The sequence below is a fragment of the Thamnophis sirtalis genome, unplaced genomic scaffold, assembly GCF_051295495.1.
Source record: "Thamnophis sirtalis isolate CommonGarterSnake01/CBP01778 unplaced genomic scaffold, rThaSir2_p1.2 scaffold_3, whole genome shotgun sequence".
NCBI classification, from domain to species: Eukaryota; Metazoa; Chordata; class Lepidosauria; order Squamata; family Natricidae; genus Thamnophis; species Thamnophis sirtalis.
The window spans coordinates 108,987,368-109,008,325 of NW_028261383.1; positions in this window are offsets into that span (position 1 = coordinate 108,987,368).

The window sequence follows — 20,958 nt, forward strand, 5'->3', positions numbered from 1 at the left end:
CTCAAAGCAAGCTAAAGAAAACACCTAGTGTTGAATATTGAATATGCAAATACCAGCTGCGGCCTGATTGGCTGGTCATTTTGACAGTTGGTCTGAGTGCTAGTATAAATACCCTGGCCGTTCAGGGAAAGTTCGAATCGCTGTCATCTCTGTCATAATAAAGATCTGTCTTGCATCCATGGCTCCTGCGTCTCTTTCCCTCACAACACACCTTTACAATACTGGCGATGAGGATGGGATTTGCGATTCCCGCAGAGCCTAAGACAGAAGCGAGGGAACAACATCAGCCAATGTGAACACAGGGGAAAAAAAAGTTTCTTTTCTTTCCTCCATTGAGGGCCTGTCAGAGCCGCCCAAGTTTTAGCCAACCTGAGTAAGCAATCAGGCGCGGCCTCCATCCGTCCGAGGGACGGGCTTCCTACGCTTAACCTCGACTGGAGCCGCCGCCGCTACTCAGGGACGAGCTATGGACCGCGACGGCTAAACCACAACCGACGTGTTCAACCAACCGCCTCGTTCCAACTGCCGCGTTCAGAAAACTGCCTCGTTCTCCAAGCTGCCACCTAGCATGCACCGGCTAAGCTCGCCCAGACTGTCTAAATTTGAAGGGGCTCAGCCTGCATAAATTTGAAGAGCCAAAGCTTTCATCAGTAACCGAAGTTTCCACCAGTAACCGCTTTTAGCGCCTCTGAAGTCTGCAATCTGGTAGCAGCCGCTCGACCGATCCCCGCTAACAACCGCACAGCCTCTCCAACACGGCCGTCTCGCTATATACACTCGCTAGCACACTCACTATATACACCAGGCTGTCCTACTCCTCTGGCCACTCCTCGTTACACTATCAGACCTGAACTATTCCTCTGGAGTCGGCCGCTTTAAATATAAAGCCGCTCGCACGCCTCTACACCTGAGCACGCCTCTACACCTGTGCAATCCGCTTGCCTCCGCTTTGCCTCCGCCTACAGCTCCGCCGCTAGCCTCTCCAAAGCCTAGTTCCGCGCCGCTTCTTCCAAAAGAGCACTCGAGGAGCCCAGGACGACTGAAGCTCTCTCTACGCGGCCACCGCTTGCCTCTCGACCCAGCGAGAGCCGTCCGAGACTCTAAAACCAACAAGAGCCTCCCTACAACACAACGAGAGCCTCCCCGCCGCAAAGACCCCAAAGGACCTGATTTCTATCCTGGTTCCCAATTTTCGCTACGTAGGACTCACCAGCAATCCAGCAACAACGGCGCATGCGCAGAACTGGGGGGAAGGAGAGAGTTTGAATATGCAAATACCAGCTGCGGCCTGATTGGCTGGTCATTTGGTCTTTAGAACTGGGGGGAAGGAGTGTTGAATATTGAATATGCAAATACCAGCTGCGGCCTGATTGGCTGGTCATTTTGACAGTTGGTCTGAGTGCTAGTATAAATACCCTGGCCGTTCAGGGAAAGTTCGAATCGCTGTCATCTCTGTCATAATAAAGATCTGTCTTGCATCCATGGCTCCTGCGTCTCTTTCCCTCACAACACACCTTTACAATACCTAGTATAGAATTCCATCTTTTTATAAGATGCAGAACTCTACCATCCTTACTTTTATCCAATATTATTTTATGTATTTGTTTTGGAGCAGAAGGATTTGAATTACTCGGGGAATCTCAAGGGATACTCAAGACAAGCAGAGACAAAAAGGAAAAAAAAATAGCAGAAATCTAAGACTGACCACTTTAGAGACATTTAAATAGATAGGAGAAGATTGGGATAAGATTATAATGCTTGCTCAAGCAGGCATCAGAGTCCTTAAAAATCAATTAGCTCCAAGTAGTACCCTATCCCCACTCCCACGGATGAGTAAGAGAAGAAAGTACAAATGATTCAGATATTTTTCCAAATCTAAATTTGGATTCCTTTTAAGATCTCCTCCTAGTTCAAACCTTTTGCTTATCTATATCCTCTAGCTTTCAATAAACAAAAACAGGGATGCATTTGGTAATGTTGCCTTCTGAATATCATAGATATCATAGATATCATTACCAGGGGTGGGCTTCAAAATTTTTAGCAAGGGGTTCTCTGCCTGGTTGCTAGTTGGGTGTGGCCATGGTGGGCATGGCCTAGTCAGAGGCTTTCTTGGAGCTTCCAGAAGGGCAAAAAGGGCTCTCTGGAGGCTGGAAACAGGACCATTTCTAGTTTTTCTGAACTTTCAGTAGGCCCATTTTTGCCCTCCCTGAGCCTCCACACATGCCCTGCACTTATCTGCATTCAAAATGGGCCACGTGGGAACTTGTGGAAGGGGTGAACTGGGTAGGCACGGCCAGCCAGGAGTGGGATTTAGGAGTTCTCCTAACTGCATAGACTCTTAGAAAGAGGTTCTCCTGAAACCCTGCAAACCCGCAGTAGCCCACCCCTGATCATTACCCAACCTGTTCCCTTTTTCTTGGGCATGTGCAGACATAACATGCAAAGATTCTTTGGTTTTGAGAATGCTAAGATCTAAGCTATGGATGATGAGTGGTGGATGGCCTGGCTACATCCTTTTGGAAACTAGATAGGAGAAAATGAAACACCAACATCCCCTTTGCTTAATTCAGGTCCTTAATTTCTACTGTGTTTTCTCTTTATCTTCTCTCTCTTTAGTCTTTCTCCATTTCTGGACAGACTTGCCCGCAACTAATTTCCATCTCTCAGAAATGGAGAAAGACTAAAGAGGGAGAAGATAAAGAGAAGAGATGGGGGAGAGAGAGGGAGGGAAGGAGAGGGAGGGAGGGAGGGAGAAAGAGAAGAGAATAGTTTTTTAATCATATGCTAGGCTGATTAAGAAGGAAGAAAATCTGGAATGAAAATTCATTTGGGAACTAGGAAATGACTTGTGCTTCCTAATGATTTTAACTGAATTATTTAAGGTAGGGAGGAATTCTTGCCATTTTAGACAGAGGCTTGCAGTAAAATCTGGGCAATGATTATTTCCAGCTTGATTTGTGGATTTGGGGGTGGCAGATTAACACCTACTTTGCAGGGGGGACGAACAACCCATTTCACTTTTCCTTTTTGTAAACATGTATGTTGTAAGAAAACTTAAGGGAACGTAGAACATTCTTCCCAGACTGCACCTTTATAATATACATAATTTGCTATGTATAAATATCCCCACCATATTGTCAGATAGTATACATCCCAGCTTCCCATAGCTTTGCACATTTTAGGCATGACAAGAAAACTGTGAATTGAACACTGAAAACAAGCATTTTTTTAAAAAAAAAATATGATTCTTCTCCCCTACCAATGCCGAGTTCTCATTTGTTTTTTCTTTTCCTAAGCACATGCCACACTATATTTTGCAGAGTATATTTTACGTGTGTGTGTGTGTGTGTGTGTGTGTGTGTGTGTGTGTGTGTGTGTATTTAGGGATGTGTGTGTGTGTGTGTACACACCCGTCATTCACACACACATACACATGTTGGATGCAGAGACAGAGACAGAAAGAGAGAGTGAGATGGAGATCAGAAGCAATATATATCAGCCCTGATCCTTTGAAGAGGAAACATCTCTCATTCCCTATTTCCTGAGAGATGTCACAGCTGTGACAGGGAGGGGTTTGTAATGGCACAGTTCGGTGCCTTCATAATTTATTCTCTCTGATTTTATGCTCTTTTAGTCTCCTGCTCAACCATCCACTAACAAGCAGTGATATTAGCCAATAAATCAAAGATGTCTGCTTGTCACCACCAGATGCCTGGCCACATCACAGCCGATTATGAGACGTAAAAAAGGACAATTTCATGTAGAGAACTCAGCAGAGGTGTTCCACTGATATTCTGTTTGATAGGGAACCAGCATGAACTGAATATACTAAAACTCAATAACTTTTATGCCTCGTGGCGGTAGAGAACCAAGTTGAAATAAAATAGGGAAGTAAATTAGGACCCTTATCTTTATGACTGTTCCTTTTATGATTTGGCAGGTATCCCTTTGTGCTTTCATGTGGAATAACACACAAATAAATCTTTCTATATGTATAACTTAAACTTTGCTGGCTAGTAGAGAAATACCTCTTGATTCTTTGAAAAGGCAGGAAAAGGAATCTTACATCAATTGACACAAAAGAGCTTCCTTTATGCATGTGTCATGATCACCAAAGATTACCCATTTGCCTTATCAGTCAAATGTGTAGCTAAATGATATTTTGGTCATTCATTGTTAATGATGATAACTATTATTTATGAGAGTGCCAGCAAGTCCTCTATGTTACAGAACAAAGACAAGAGACCTAAATTATAATCCACAGACATGTGGCTTTTTCCTTTAAATTCTACCACTTTTTAAAATTATCTGTAGCCCACTCCAAAGGACAGTGTGGACATTCATCAAACTATAAAGTTAATGGGAAATCCACATGATTTATATAGCTTTCGGGAAGCACATTTTTGAAATAAAAGTAGTTTGCCTTGCAAGCACATAGAGCAACGGTGTCAAACTGGGGGCCTGCAGGCCAGGTGCATCATGTGCAGGCCACACCCACCCTGGCAATGTGACGTGTTGAGTTTGACACCCATGACATAGAGCTTTAGAAGCAAACTATCAAATATCATTCAGAAGCAAATTCTCAAAGCTTAGCTGGTTTGAAGCTATATTGTGAAATTTGATTTTATTCTTTCTTACTATGAAATTAAATAATGACTAAAATTTCAATACTATCATTTTAAAAACAACAATTTAGGATTATTCAGTACCCTCATGCCTCCTAGAGATTACAGATTTCTGATATTGAGAAATCTTACAGTTAAATGTGGGTGTTATAGAATTTATCTATTCTTCATCTTCTTCTTCCTCCTCCTCTTCCTCCTCCTCCTCCTCCTCCTCCTTCCATAAGAGTCTGTATAGTCAAAATATTTTAAGTTCTTCTAGCATTGAACAATAATATGTGGTGAGAGGATAATTATATCAGGCCTGACATGTATTGACTGGATCTCCAAAACTACGAGGCCAAATTTGCTGATATTACTTTTTGTCTTTTCCTTTTTTTTCTTTTTTAAGTTATATTAATCTTTAAATATATCTTTTTAAACAGGAGGAGGAGGAGGAGGAGGAGGAGGAGGAGGGGGAGGAGGAGGAGGAGGAGGAGGAGGAGGAGGAGGAGGAGAGCAACAACAACAACAACAACAACAAGTAGTGGTAGTTGTTGTTCAAAACTAGATCTACATTGTAAATGCTTATCTCAACAGCAATTTCCCATAGTCCTCAGAGGTTGTTTTTTAAAAAAAAAAAAAAAAAAAAAGTCTAGCCATTTTTTTAAACAACCTCACCAACCAGGGGAGGGAGGGGGAATTAGAAAGTATTTTCCTGAATTGGCATCAGAGTACTCCAACTGAGCAAATAGTTCAACTTCAAAGGAATGGAGTTAAATTAATGTAAGTTGTTTGAGTTCATCATGTTATTACTTTATTATGGAGTACAAAGAGTATCCTCATTGCTGCAAATATCCTTCTTTTTTTTTCAAATGGTGATATTATACATTCTGAACACTTACGTAATTTTCTCAAGGGTAGTGATTTCTAAATTATTGTGTGGACTAGTTCCCATTGTGGAGTACTATGAATTGTTTGCAGTTTAAATCTGTATTGATCAGATGTAATTATACTTCTTATGTTTCTCTTTCCAAGCAAAGGCCAATGTACTATTGTGGATCCATCTTCCTTAACCAAGCATACAGTTCTACACTTAAGCAATTTTCACGTAAGTGGTAAATGACTGATTCATTGAAATATTGTTCTCATCATTATTTTTCACTTCATTGCTGAGGAGTTTTGTTCATTGTTCCAGACCATCTTCATATATTTAAAGTACACAAACATTAATTTGCTAAAAACAAAAATTGGACATAGTTATTAATCCCTGATGTTAAGCATTTTTTTTCCCTCTGCTCAGATTGTTTCTAATATTTGAACCATTTTGACAGAAAGAAGCTACTTTGGGGACATATTGTGGATCTTATTTTTCTTCAAAAAAACTTTTTTTGCCTATACTTGATCCCTAAAACATTGTGCAATGGTTTGGGCTTCAAAAGTTCCTGAATTATAATACTGTAGATCTATGAAGATGAATTGTGAAGGACTTATTCAGTGCAGTTAAGATTCTCAACTAGCTTCATGTTTTACCTCCGATAAAACTCAGTAGAACAGGCAACTATTTTTCAGCAGTTATCTAGTTCACCTTAAATAATTGTTCCGTTGTCTTTGTATATAATGTCCAGCCTGTAGCATTTTCAAACACATTCATCTTCTTAAGAACAGCTAGTCATCCTGCTGGGTTCTTTTTTATATTACATGTATATACTGTGATCAATTTGGTGCAATTCTTCTCCATTTTGTTTGTTCATTTGTCTTGCTGTCGCTTTTGTCCTCTGAGGTAAGGGTACACTTGAGAAACTTTAAAAAAACCAGTCCCAAAGTGTTGGTTCCAGTTGTCTGGGATTTTCCCCCCAAAAGACCCTTAATTCAAGGGAAGAAAGGTAAATAAGGGACTGAGTTTGTGTCATGATATGTCAAAGAACATTTTATCACCCAACCTTGCTCCTCTTATATATCATTTTTGTGTCTTTTTTGTTTCACTGAAAGTTCCAGAACTAATTTCAGTGAGATTGCATATATTAAAATGTAGCTGACATGCATAATCAATAATAACAATAAAGCAATATATTAGAAGAGAGATGATTGGATTGAGGCTTCTTTTCCACAGATATAATTAAAGATAGGTGGCATTATTTTTAAAAATTAATATTCATGTAGTTGTTTACTGTGCATTATTTATTTATTTGTATTTTCTCTGCTACAATTATTTTATGCCTATGCATTAAATATATGTTAATGCTCTACATGAGTTGACTTATCAAATAATGATTTCTTTTGAAACCTTTACAGGTACGGTAGTTATTGTACTAAAAGATTAAATACCAGATTTTCTTCATTTTCCCATGTTACAAATTATTGAGAATTATTGGGAGGCAAACTATTTATTTCAACTTGTCCTCCATAATTTCAGCCTCAGAACATTCAAGGTAACTGATAAGAAAAAGTATGAATCTGCTGAAAGACTAAAATTATTATTAACCAGTTTGAAAGATGTGACTGAAAAGGCCACTCTTAATTTCTACTAACAAGAAAGTGATAGCTAACTATCGACCTGGAAAAAGTACTGTGAAAAGCTTGGAAGAGCCGCATGCCTCAGAAATGAGACTTCTAAATGTGAAACACTCTGAATAAGGATATTCATTTTTATCTTAGAATAAAGTTTATACTAACTGTCTCCCAGATAACCATATTTATTTTTAAAAAATTAATCTTGAATTGTAAATCAATATTTCAGCATACTGTAATCTTCATATTCTGTGCCAATGTACTAGTTTAACTGGTGTTTAGTTATGTGTTAAGTGAGAACATTAATTCATGTAGTCTAATACAGTCTACTGTGACTGTGACTCTTTTTCCAATATTGTCTCCCTAATCCTTTTAATTGGGTTGACCCTGAGGCCTATTGCATGTGAAATATTGAGATGAATAAATTGCCCTTCCTGGAAGGTGGAGGTCAAAAGCCACAATGGCTTCCACAGAAAAATCACCTATTAATTAAATGCTTAAGACAGGAGTGATTGCTTCATCTGTTTCTCTACTCCATTCTGTTTTATTGTGTGTGGAGGAAAAAAAATGGTCTCATTAAATTAGGGAGGAGAAGATTAAGAATGAATGTTTTATGTGTTGTGGAATCTGCTGATAGAGAGCTCATCAAGTGAGAAACTGACTCAAACTCTCAACAGTTTCATAGCAATGAACAATAATGTTACTCTTTTATAAGAGCTAAATAATGGTAGCTATCAAAGTTGCTAAGTGTAGCCCAATCTGTTAATAAGGTCAGTATGAATTAATTCCTAAAGTAACACTGTCAAATCTAAGATATTTTCCAAACAAGAGAAATCAGAATATTGTGCTAATGGTGATAAAAGGCTTTAAACAGTGAAAATGTTTTAGATGGACTATGAATAATTATAAAACAGATAAACACTTGCAATGGTACATGGGAATTACCTTAAGGCATGGGGTGAAGCAGGGGTGGGTTCCAGCAGGCACTACTGCCGGTTCGCTCGTGGGCGCGCTGTGTGCACTACAATAAAAATTGTTCTGGGTATGTGCAGAAGAGAAAAACAAGATGGCGGCACCCGGAGAATTGGTTTGTGGGCATGGCAGGCCTGGATCACTGCTGGTTCTAGCAACCGAGGCTGCCAAACCACTATTGGTTTGGCAGGACCAATCCGAACTGGTAGGAACCCACCACTGGGGTGAAGAGATTATCAGAAAAGGCAAAACAGCCCTCAGCTGCATATTTGGCAGAACAAGTGGTCAAATGTAGGTAATGGTAAGAGAACTGTGCATTCAGACTTGCAGGATTCTGTTAATGTAGCTTTACAATAAAGTAGAATTAGCTTATCTGATTATGTTTCCTGCCTGGTATGCCTGGTAAGGTTAAAAAAAAAAAACTTGCTCAGTTCAAGAATCCGTTTCTTATCATCCTGTCTATGAACCTCTGCATTTTCTATAACATATGTGATCTATACTGTGTGATTCATAACAACACACTTAAAAGACTATCTTTCATAGAGGTTAACATTGGGAACCAAAAGTCATTATATGCATATACATCAACACACACAATTATGTTCAAACAATGTTATATAAATTTGTATCAAATGTTAAATTCAAAATTTAATGCTTAAAATATATTTAGTGAGGATTGCAATAATCTGTAATCACAACAATGCCTACAACTGGATTGTTTGTTGATACAGAAACTACACTTGATCAGTGTGTTAACACTATTTGCTAAACCTAGGTTTCTGTTTGTTATGTCCAAAGCCTTATTCAATGACACTATACCAGCAAATGTTATATAACTTGGCCAGGCACCATTTTATCATTCCTGTTGACCAATATGATATTCATTACATGAAGGCTAGCCAGGTGATATTCCAAAAGTAATTTTCCCACTTTTTATTTCTAATAGAGCAATGGTGGTGCAGTGCTTAGAATGCAGTATTGCAGGCTGGTTTTGCTGACTGCCAGTAGTTCGATTCTCATTAATTCAAGGTTGACTCAGTCTTCCATCCTTTGAGATTGGTAAAACTAGAACCCATATTATTGGGGGGTAATATGCTGACTCTGTAAACTACTTAGAGAGGGTAATAAAGCACTGTGAAGTGGTATATAAGTCTAAGTGCTATTGCTATAACTAATAAAACCCCATGGTGGACTAATAAGGTCAAGGTTGTCACACCTAAAATGGGCAAAGTGTGGGCCTTTGTATGCCAGTTTAATCCCCTGAAAAATTTTGAAAGACAAAAAAGTTGAGAGTAGCAGAGATGCATCTACTTGTGCCAACCCAACTAGTCATCTTCTATGCCCTAAACTAGAAAGAAGAGTTAATTATAGGTTAGCTCCCCTCAGAAGTGGGATTCACCTATCTTCCCTACTGGTTCGCAAATGTGAGCTCGCTTACTCACAAACACGTTTCACTCACACGCACCGCATCTGCACATGTCCACGCACATTATGTCAGGGTGGATGGGTGAAGCCTCCCACAGCTGCTGCTACCGGTTCACCCAAACTGGAGAGAACTGGCAGAATATCACCTCTTGCTCTCCTCTATCATAATCTAGATTCATACATTATGCATCTTGGTTATTAAAACAAGCCATGGGTAAAAAAAACAAGCTTAACGTGCTTCAGTATAATGGCAATTTAATTTGTGGCTCAGGTTCAGAGATCATATTACCTTTATTTATGTTATGATTGAGTGTCATGCCAGTCAATCTATACATATTCAAGAACATGAATTTATTTGTTTTGCATGGTCTATGGATGACATTTCCAAGTAGGAGCTGAAGATGCATTTTAAGGAACATATTCAAGATGTTATTTTGTCTATCTGTCTTGTAGACTCCCAGTGATTTAATAGCAACAGCACTTAGACTTATAGACTGCTTCACAGTGCTTTACAGCCCTCTCTAAGTGGTTTACAGAGTCAACATTTTGCCCCAACTATCTGGGTTCTCATTTTACTGAGTCAACCTTGAACAGGTAAGGATTGAACTGCTGGCAGTGAGCAGAATTAGCCTACAATGCTGCATTACAATCACTGTGCCACAACAGCTCCATGTTGATTTGGATATATCTTATGCCTAAGTGACATCTCTTCTTTTTCACCTTCTATCAGATCTGAATTTAGCAGACAAAGAGAAAGATTGAAGCATTATATTTACTTCTACAATATAGCTGGTATCCAAAATGTCAACGGTGTAGTTCCTCCTATCTTTAATAGGTAGTAATGCGGGGAAAGCATGGATCATTATGAAGTTGCAGATATCCTTATGAAAAATACAGTGAATAGCATGTTATGAGGTTAGCGTATTATGGGCTGAAACATATGTTAATGCAGATCACAAGAGTCTGACACAATCTTGATATTTTGAGAAGCAGTCTTATTGTGCTTACCTATTTTGTTCGCAAAATTGAAGGCATATAAATTTTAGGTTTGCATTCTGAAAAGTTCCCAGCAATCAATAATTGCAGGGGTTCAGCTTTTTTGTTTGTTTGTTTGTTTGCTCACTTGTTTGCTTTTGTGTGTTGATTTCATAGAAAACTCAGAAGTGATTTTACAACTTAGAAATTATGTTTGATTCCTCTTCAGGTCACTCAATTAGTTTTAGTTTTCAGCAGAGAGAAATTCTGATATTTGGTAGTGTAAATATATGACAGAAAGTAAAGCTTGTATTTTAGAGGACATTGGAGGAAAAAGATGGAACATAGTCTCTTAATTAAGTAAAGGTTCCCCTCGCACATATGTGCTATTCGTTCCTGAGTCTAGGGGGCAGTGCTCATCTCCATTTCAAAGCCGAAGTGTCAGCGCTGTTGGAAGACGTTTCTGTGGTCATGTGACCGGCTTGACTCAATGCTGAAGGTACACGGGATGCTGTTACTTTCCCACCAAAGGTGGTTCCTATATTTCTACTTGCATTTGAACTGCTAGGTTGGCAGAAGCTGGAGCAAGTAACGGGAGCTCACTCCATTACACGGCACTAGGGATTTCAATCGCCAAACTGTTGACCTTTCTGATCAACAAGCTCAGCGTCTTAGCTGCTGAGGAACTAATCTATGAATAGCATGTGACATTACACACTTCAAGCAAGTCCAGTATTTAATGCTGGGTGAAGAAGAAATTATTATGGTAATTAAACCATGCATTTACTGTTGCTGCACTAACTCCAAGTATTGATACAGAAAGCAACAAAATTTATCTAGCTCCCTCCCTCCCTGCCTCCTCCCTTCACCTCAACTATAGATGTTTTCCCACTTCTAAAAGCTCTCAGTCAGAATGTGCAAAGTATCTTGAGATCCTTGGCTAACAGCTGCAGTTTTTTTTTTTTTTAAAAAAACCTGTTGATTGAAAGCAGTAAAAGGAAAACTTCCCTTAAGAGTTTGTAATACCAGCTCCCTCAAGCCTGTTCATTTATGCAGTCAAAAGCCTCTGTACTGCTATTGTATGCAGGAAACTTAGGTTCATAAGTGATCTTGGGATTTCTAGCTGCCCCCTTGGGAAGAAGCTAGTTCAGAACAGAGCTGCAATAACCAGCTGTTTGCTGCGATTCAGGCCCCTGTAGGCTTGCCTGAAAAATGCAGGCTTCTCTTTTGTTAAACAAAACAAACAAAAACCATATAGGCACTTGGCTCCCTGGATCTTGGCTGGTTTTAATGTAGTTACTTTTTCTTCCCAGAAATTCTTCAAGAAGTTCTGTGTATGTGCCTTTTCATATATGCATGTATGTATGTCTAGCTGATGAGAGCTAAATAGCTTGAAATAAATCTATACTAGTCTCCCTTTATTTATTTATCAGCACAAATATAACACACACACACACACACACACACACACACACACACATATCTTGTGACGAGCCGAAGGACAGAGAATGGAAGTGTGATCTTCCTCCCATATATATATATATATATATATATATATATATATTGTGTGTGTTTTTTATACTACCCAATATTAGTTTAAAGAGTGAAAGAGTGAAGAGTGAAACACAGTGAAAATATTATAATAATTTCATGGGGAATACTAAAATTCAGTGTTTTGCTTTTGGTTCATGCAAATATATATTTTTCCACAAAGAGATAGGGAAAAATGCTTGTAGTGCCCCTCTTTTTTAATTTTGAATCAGATTTTTCCAGTAAATATTAGTAAATATATCAGTATTTTTACAGGTAGCCCTAAACTTACAATAACAATTAGGACCAAAATTTATGTCGGTAAGCAAAGCAATGAAGTCCAGCAGCATCACTTAGTGACAACAATCCCTGCAGTCCTGGTTGCCATTGTTAACCAAATTTCATAGTTATTAGGCAAGTTAATGTAGGAAATCAGTACCCCCACCCACCCACCCACCCCACCCCACCAAAGGTGGAATTCCTATGATAAAATCATTCACTTCTATCCATTACTAGGGAAACACTTCAGGCAGTCCCTACAACAGTTACGTTTTATGTATGAGATATTTTTGTACCTATTGAGAAAAGTGGAGCATTCCATTCAGTATCCATTTACAGAAAGCCAGACAGCTCCATTCATAAACAAAATGTCTTCTGCTGATGCCCCCACAGAAGGCTGAAGCTGATGGGATTAAAAGCATAAAAACAAAGACTCCTAAAATCTACATTTCCCACCCAGCTCTAAGGACAGGGCATAACCTTCCAATCACAATGGGAGTCAAGACAACAATAATTAGACTACCAAAAAGGGCACACTCAAGCACAGGTCAAAGCACATTTCACAACAAACAGGCATCTCAATCACAAAGCCCCAATGAATGTATAAAAACCCACCTACTGTCAATCCCCATTTTGTCAGCCACTCAAGAAATAACTTCCTTTCCTGCAGCTAATCTCCATTTTATTACCAGTGTCTTTTCCCCAGATTATTAGCAGACCTTATTTTTCTTTCAACAGTAACTTCTTCCTGATAAATAAGTCAACAGAAAAGATGCAGGAAGTTGCAAAGTCTAAGGCCAGTAGGCAGGTAAGTGGCTGCAGCCAGGCAGGCGAGACACTGAGGAAGTACACCAATGGTGGGATTCAAAATTTTTTACTCTCAGTTCTGTGGGTGTGGTTTGGTGGGCATGGCAGGAGAAGGATACTGCAAAACACCCATTTCCTCCTGGTCAGCTGGGACTCGGGAGAATAGATGGGGGCAGGGGCACTCAGAGCTAGTATTTATCAGTTCTCCAAACTACTCAAAAATTCCGCTACTGGCTGTCCAGAACTGGTCAGAATCTGATGAATACCACCGCTGAAGTAGGTATTGTGCAAGAGGTACTACAAGGGTCAGAGAGGATGTGCAAGAGATGTGGCAAGGATTGGGAGGATTGTGCAGGGGTGCATGAATGTTCAGCCCAGAATGAGCAATAGCAATATCACTTAGAATTATATATTGCCTCACAATGCTTTATCACCCTCTCTAAGATCTTTATATAATCAGCATATTGCCCCCAACAATCTGGGTCCTCATTGTACCCATCTCGGAAGGATGGAAGGCTGAGTCAACCTTGAACAGGAGAGACCCGAAGTGATTAGCAGAAGTAGCCTGAAGTACTGCATTCTAACTACTGCACCCTGAAAACAGAAAAGCTGTGAAAGGTGCATGGGTGGGGAGGAGACTTTCTCCAGAATCTTGCAACCTTCCCTGCTAGCTTCTTTATTGTCTTTCTAGGGAAGCTTTCAGGGAAGATTGAAATCACATGATCACAGGGCACTGCAACTTGTTGTAAATGTGAATCTGTTGCTACAAATCTACATTGCAATTTCCTGAAGGATGTTGTCAGTGTGTGAAAGAATTCATGACTTGGAAGACATGGTAACAAGGTCAGCCAATGAATAGGCATAGCAACTAAGTCAGCCAATAAAGGCTGTTAGAAACTGAAACAGTATTTGCTGTGTGAGCAACAAAGAGACAGCAAGGAGCCTGGGCGTGGTTTAGCTCAACTGTTCTGTACTAAAGCTGCAAACTAGTCTGCTACTCTAAACTGAAACTGAAAATGTTCTCTCCTCTGCCTGTGTTTGCTTGTATTTGCTTCCACATTGGAAAACCTGCTTTTGGTATTGTATATTTACTTATGTGTTATATTATATATAAAGAAAAGTTAATGAATCTTGCTGAATCAGTTACCTGTGTGTGCTTTCTAGATGTGATTATTGCAACAAACTCTTAACAGATGCTGTGGCAGCCAGGACTCTGAAGACCAATCACAACCACAATTCATTCAGTGCTGTTATAACTTTGAACAATCACTAAACACATTTTCATAGGTTGAGAACTACCTGTATATTTCAAATACAGCATTCTTGCATTTATGAAGTACCGAAGAATGGAAGTGTTTTATCATTTTTCTGCCCAGTTAACTTTTTGAAATTCTGTTGTGCTCCTGACTTCTCATGCTTGCCCCTGCCCTCCCAGATCAGGAAGTATGAATGGAAAAGACATGGACAACGGGAAAGAGAAAGGCAGGAGAGTGAAATAAATGTGTGTAATAATCACATGGTCCATTTCCTTGGGTATATGCAGGGAAGTGTTCATATTGCTGGATTTTTTCACATCGTAGCTAAGGGAAGTGATTTATTTGCAGATCTTCTGTCCTGTTGAAACAATATTACATGGACAAAGACAACAACACAACATTTTCTTTTGTTTTGAAGGTAAACTAAAACATGTTTGGAATTAACGACAAAAACAGAAGCCTCTGTTACAGGGAAAAAAATACCATATTTTTCAGAGCTCTTTCCCTCTAAAAGTAGGTGAAAATTTAGGTGAGACTTATAGACCAAATACCCGAATTTTTGGCCTCCCAAACCGTCAGTGTGTTGCGTTTTCACCCTCCCTGACCCCAGAAGACTCTGTAATGCTCCTCACATCTTGCTTTTGCCAAAAATGGATTGTTTTTGCCAAAAATAGGCCTGTTATTGGGCTCCCAAGCCCCCTGTGTGTAGTGTTTCCACCTTCCCAGGCCCCAAGAAACACTATGCAGCAAGTCTAAAGCAGGCATGTTTTTTTTATCAAAAACTGATCCATTTTTAGCAAAAATGGGCTGTGGAGAGCAATGCAGAGTGTTTCTGGAGGGCTGGGAGGGCAAAAACATGATGTGTGGAGGACTTGGGAACCCCCAAATGGGTCCATTTTTGACTAAAATAGGCTATGCGGAGCACTGCAGAGTGCTTCTGGGGGCTGGGGGGGGGAGAAAATGTGGTACACGGAGGCCAAAAATGATTTTTTCTTGTTTCCCTCCTGTACATTTAAGTGCGCCTTATAGTCCGGTGCATCTTATGGTACTTTTTGGAAAGAAATTGGATTCCAGTATAGTCTTGCTTAATGAACCAAATGATTTAAACAGGTGCAGTGAAAAAATGCTCCTTATAAATCCACTTGGTGTGGATAGTTTAATAATGTGGTAAAGCTAAAATAAACGAATGTATAGTTGTAAGTACTCAGATGTACAATACAGCATTTTTCCATACATTCCATTATGAAACGAGGTTACAATGTCACCACCAAATCTAAATTTTTCTGCAGCAGCTGTTTTCCCAAACAAGTTGCCCGTGTGTCACAATAACAACATAACATAATTTAACTCAAGCACCAAAACTAACTTATCATAAACTTGCAATTACCATTAAGTCTATTGTTCAGCATAACGTAATCCAGCTGCAAATAATTTGACAAGAAAAAAGTATTATTACAACCTTTTGAAGTACAGAACTTATATGAAAAACACTGTCATATAAAGTTGAAGTGAAAATTATATTGCAGATTGTAAATGTTTTAATCCTAAAGTTGATAAATTCTAAAGGAAATAAAACTGTATTAAAAACATTGAATAAAATAGTACAAAAGTGATCAGTGAAACTGGAACATTTGTGTTTCTAGACATGTGCATATCAGATAATGCAGCAATACTCTTGAACAATAGCCTATTTCATTTTATGACATTATAGTTTATTACTTCTACTGAGTTTTCAAATGTGAATATTTTTAAATGTTATCTTAACATTTCAGATGTGCAGAATCCTTTTTTTTTAAAAAAAATACTGTTTTACTGATTTTGCAATATGCTTTTCCAAGCTGAATAAGACTTGATTTTTTGGACAAGACTTGATCACTGTTTCCTAACTGCACACTATCTTTATAAATTTATGCAGCTTCATCAAATACTTGCTTTTTATTTTAAAAAAGCAATTTTATTAGTGATTTCCCAACAAAATTTTATTTATTTTATTTTGGTATTGTATACAACACTTTTAGTTACAGTATTTTGCACTATATATAAGGATTAAATGTGATGGGTTGAAGATACATACACAAGTCTTCAATGGATTGATTCTAAACATTGTACATATTTGTCCATGATTTCCTTATATAAACTTATTAGAAATATTTGAAGTAGACAAAATAAATTTTGGTATTGAATATTATAGGACTGAATTTGAAATAGGATTATGTACAAATGATGGACGTGATTGCTAAAATATATGAAATTTATTAAAATTTGAAACAGAATAAAAAGAATACTTATTCCCCATTAATAAGCATTTGCACTGGTGTTTTATATAGTCAAGCACCTATTTTATCCCACATGTGTAGTGATGGAACCTCCTGGCACATGTAAATATACTGAAGCTCCAATAAAGGAGAATATTTGTAGTTCACGATTGAAATGAGAGGTCCTTGGTGAAGGGGTGAAATTCTCCTGGTTTGGCCGGTTTGGCTGAACCGGCATTGATGATTGGCATCAATTCTCTGAATCAGTGGCAAAAATCCGTGGTGGCCCCACCCATGCCTGCCTGGTCGCCCTGTCACCACTCACCTCTTCCGGCTGCTCGCCTCACCCACCCAATCCAAACATTTCTCCCTCCATTCATAGCAGAGCTGTTGTAGCCTGTTCTTTTAATGTAGACACAGGGAGGGAGGGGGATGGGGGACTATAAAGGGAGCAGCAGGTCTGCTGTGAACTGAGGGAGAAATGTTCTGATTGTTTCTACCACAGACCACTTTAAATGCAGCAGAGACAATCTGAACATTTCTCCCTCCATTCACAGCAGGGCTGCTGCTCTCTTTATCCCTCCCAGCTCCCTCTCTCCTTGGGACTATCTTAAAGGGACAGGTTGCAGCAGCTCTATTCTAAACAGAGGGAGAAACATTCAGATTGTCTCTGTTGCGTTGAATGTTGAATTCTGTGGCAGAGACAATCAAAATGTTTTCCCTCCATTCACAGCACATCTGCTTCAGCCTGTCCCTTTAAGGTACTTCTACTGCCAGGAGGGAGGGGGGCAGGGGGGACCATAAAGGGAGCAGCAGCTCCACTGTGAATGGACTCGTACACACATCTTTCCTACTGGTTCTGTGGGCATGGCTTGGTGGTGGTGGGGGCATGTGACTGAGTGGGCATGGCCACGAGTGACATCAAGTTGGCTATGCCCACTCAGTCACAGGATCCCACCACCAAACTATGCCCACAGAGCCAGTAGTATTTTTTTTTTTAATTTCACCACTGCCTTGGTGCTCTCTGAGCTTGATTGCTTTCTTGCAGACATTTCATTACTCTAGTCTAGGTAACATCATCAGTCCTAGTCCAGGTGATGTTACCTAGTTTGGGTAATGAAACATTTCCAACAAAACGAACAAGCTCAGAGAACACCAAGGACCCCTCATACTGAAGATATTGTACTTAACCCTGAAGACAGGCTAAATCCTTGTTTTCACATCATCTCACTATTTCAAACAAAAACATATAAATCAATAAGTGTTAATTTCTATTAATTTCCCCATAGATATAAATTGGTGATTGAAGTATCTTCAAGATGCTTTTGTCAGTTACAATTCTTGATACATGCATTTCCATATTTTTCCTAAAAGCAGTTTTTTGCTAACATGATTGTTGAGGATTCATAAAATCCTTCCACTTACAACCGGGAGGCCAGCAACAGTCTAGGCTGCGCCCTGATTGGCTGAGGCGCAGCATAGCCTGTTGCTAGCCAGCCGAGCCAACCTGATTGGCCAGGATACTGCGTCAGCAGTTGCTAGACGCTACCCGGCCTCCCATTGGTTCCCCTGTTTAACTAAGCAAGTATAAATACCTTGGCGTGAAATTGTTACATTTGAATCACCATCAGCTCCTGCTTTTGGAATAAACTTTTCTTGTTGTGAGGTCCTGGCTCTCGCGTCGTTCCTGCCTCGATCCTTTAAAATGATTTATTTATTATTTATTTCACTTGTTAGATGCGTACCCCACATTTCATTCAGTAGCTCAATGTATCTAACATTCCTTTCTCCAGTTTCCCCCCTCCCTCCACAAAATAGGATAAATTAATTTATGTAAAAAAAAACAAAAACCCACCACATAATAGTACCACCCATTGCTCAGGGTGGGCTGAAACTTCTTGTAATTTCAAAATAAGGCGAAAGATTTATACTTTCTAAAGAGAAACCAGAGTATGTAATTTCAAAATAAATCTGCAATACAAAAAAAATAATCTGCTTTTGTTTCTATTTCAGAATTGGTTCCAAAAATGTTAATGATAATGGATGGGATAGGTACTGTTCATATGCACTTAGCAGCTGCAAAATGCAGGTCACTACGTTGTAGCCATAGCAAAAATTTCAACGAGCAGCCTGGCACTTTAAGGGAAATTTATTTGTTATGACATCAGCATTCACGAATGAAGTGATAAAAGGCCACTTCTGACAATTTTCTTGCTATTAATAATCACTATATGAAACACTTAGCAATTATACATAGTGAAAGAAGCTTTTATGGACCATAAAATTATATAGCTGTCAATAAGTTTTATTCATGCAGAGACAAGCAGGGCTTTTGTTTGTTTGTTTGTTAAAAGTCAAGATAATAAGGGCATTCACTATGTGTCAGCAAATTAATTTTTTGTCACTCTGTGGACATGCAGTATTTCATTACTCGTTATATTTTTCAAAGAAAAAGTATATTGATTCTGTTCTGGACTATATTATGATTAGGCTCCTAGAGATATTGCATAAAATAGGATGGTGCTTCATACTATAACTGGCTAGAGTTGCTTTTCAAAATGACATGGGTGACATATAAATTTAATTTTAAAAAATAGCCCTTTCAGATTGTACTATGCTTAATTCCTCCCAATGGTATTTTCATTCTGGCAGAAATATTAACACTGCACATTCTCAGGTTTCTTAGAATCTCAGTCCCAGTTCTGAATAGGGGGGAAAAATCCTGTCAAGAACTGGGAAAGATTACCTTTCTTGTTGCTTCCTTTTTCCCTGTTTGGCTGGCTAAGATTCATTAGCAACATTTTCAGATGTTGACCTTAGCAATTATACATAGTGAAAGACTCCGAGAAGAGCATTTCTCTCAAATGAAGCAAAAATATTAGCTTATGGACTTAGAAAAGACTGAACAGAAAATAACTTAGTATGGTTCACCAGGAATAAATCATGTTAAAACCATCTGATCTCCCTGTTAATATAGAATTACTTGTTTTATGGACCATAAGAATCTAGTGCATATCTTAACTTCCATAAAGTCTCCATGAGATCCTGGTAAAGAAGCTAACAAAAGCAGACTGGCCTATTCTACTATTATAACTGTTTAAACAATCTTATCCAATTGGTATATATCAAAAACTTCACATCAAGCCAAAGAAGAGTTGAGTGAGTTGCTAACAGGATTTTATGACCACTTGTGCTGTTCATGTTTCAGCATGAGGGATTAGAAAATGTAATTATAAAATTCCCAGATATCACTAATGTAGAAGGATAGCATTAGGGGTCTTTCAAGATTTAGGTGTATTTTGTCAAGCTAGAATAACAGAATAAAGTATTGGAAGGTACGTTTGTAGCCCAAACCTCTGCTCAAGCAGGAGACCATATACCATTGTAGACAAATATTTTTATTAAAAATCTCCAGTAATGGTGCATCCACAACTTCTGAGGGTAAGCTGTTCCACTGATTAATTGTTCCAACTATCAAGTACATTGAGTAAAACCGGCAAGAGAAATTTCAAGATATAAATGCAAAATCTAATTATAATCTAAGGGTTTTTAATAAACTGGGAAGGGTGAATGCAAAGTAATCAGAATTTACAATAAGAAGGAAAGAAAGAATTCAGGTGAAAGAATTTAGGTGCCTAAGGTTGAAAGTATGAAAGAGAGGAAAAGAGGCTACAGCGATTTAAAAATAAAAGGAAGAAACAGGGTAGATCGTTGGATGAGATAAAAGTAGTTGTCATCAAGCAACGTGAAGCCTGCAAGAAAATCAGAATTGAGGACCTCAACAATGTAAGGGAAATGTAACCTTGAGGAGATGAGAGGACGAACCTCACACAATGGTTACTGTTTAAAAGCAAATAATAAAATAGAGCTTATGACCATTTTTCACACTTACAACCATTGCTGCAGCACCCCCCCCCCCTGGTCATGTGATCAAAATTCAGATGCTTGGAAACTGATTCATATTTATGTTGATTGCAATGTCCTTGTGTTATGGAATCACCTTTTGCAACCTTCTGAGAAGCAAAGTCAATGGGGAAGCCATATTCACTTAACAACCATGTTACTAACTTAACCATGGTGATTCAATTAATAGCAGTAACATGAAAGGTGATAAAATGGTGCAAATTTCACATAACAAATATCTCACTTAGCAACAGAAATCTTAGGCTCAATTGAGGTCATAAATCATGGACTACCTGTAGCTAGACTGATGTAAAGGAAAGGAAAATATAGGCTATGCAAATGTAGGTTGAACAGATTCAAATTATTTCCTTCCTTCTTCCCCCTTTCCCCTCGATGAGATGATAAATCTGCAACTTATTAGACATAATATAAAAAAGGAAGGGA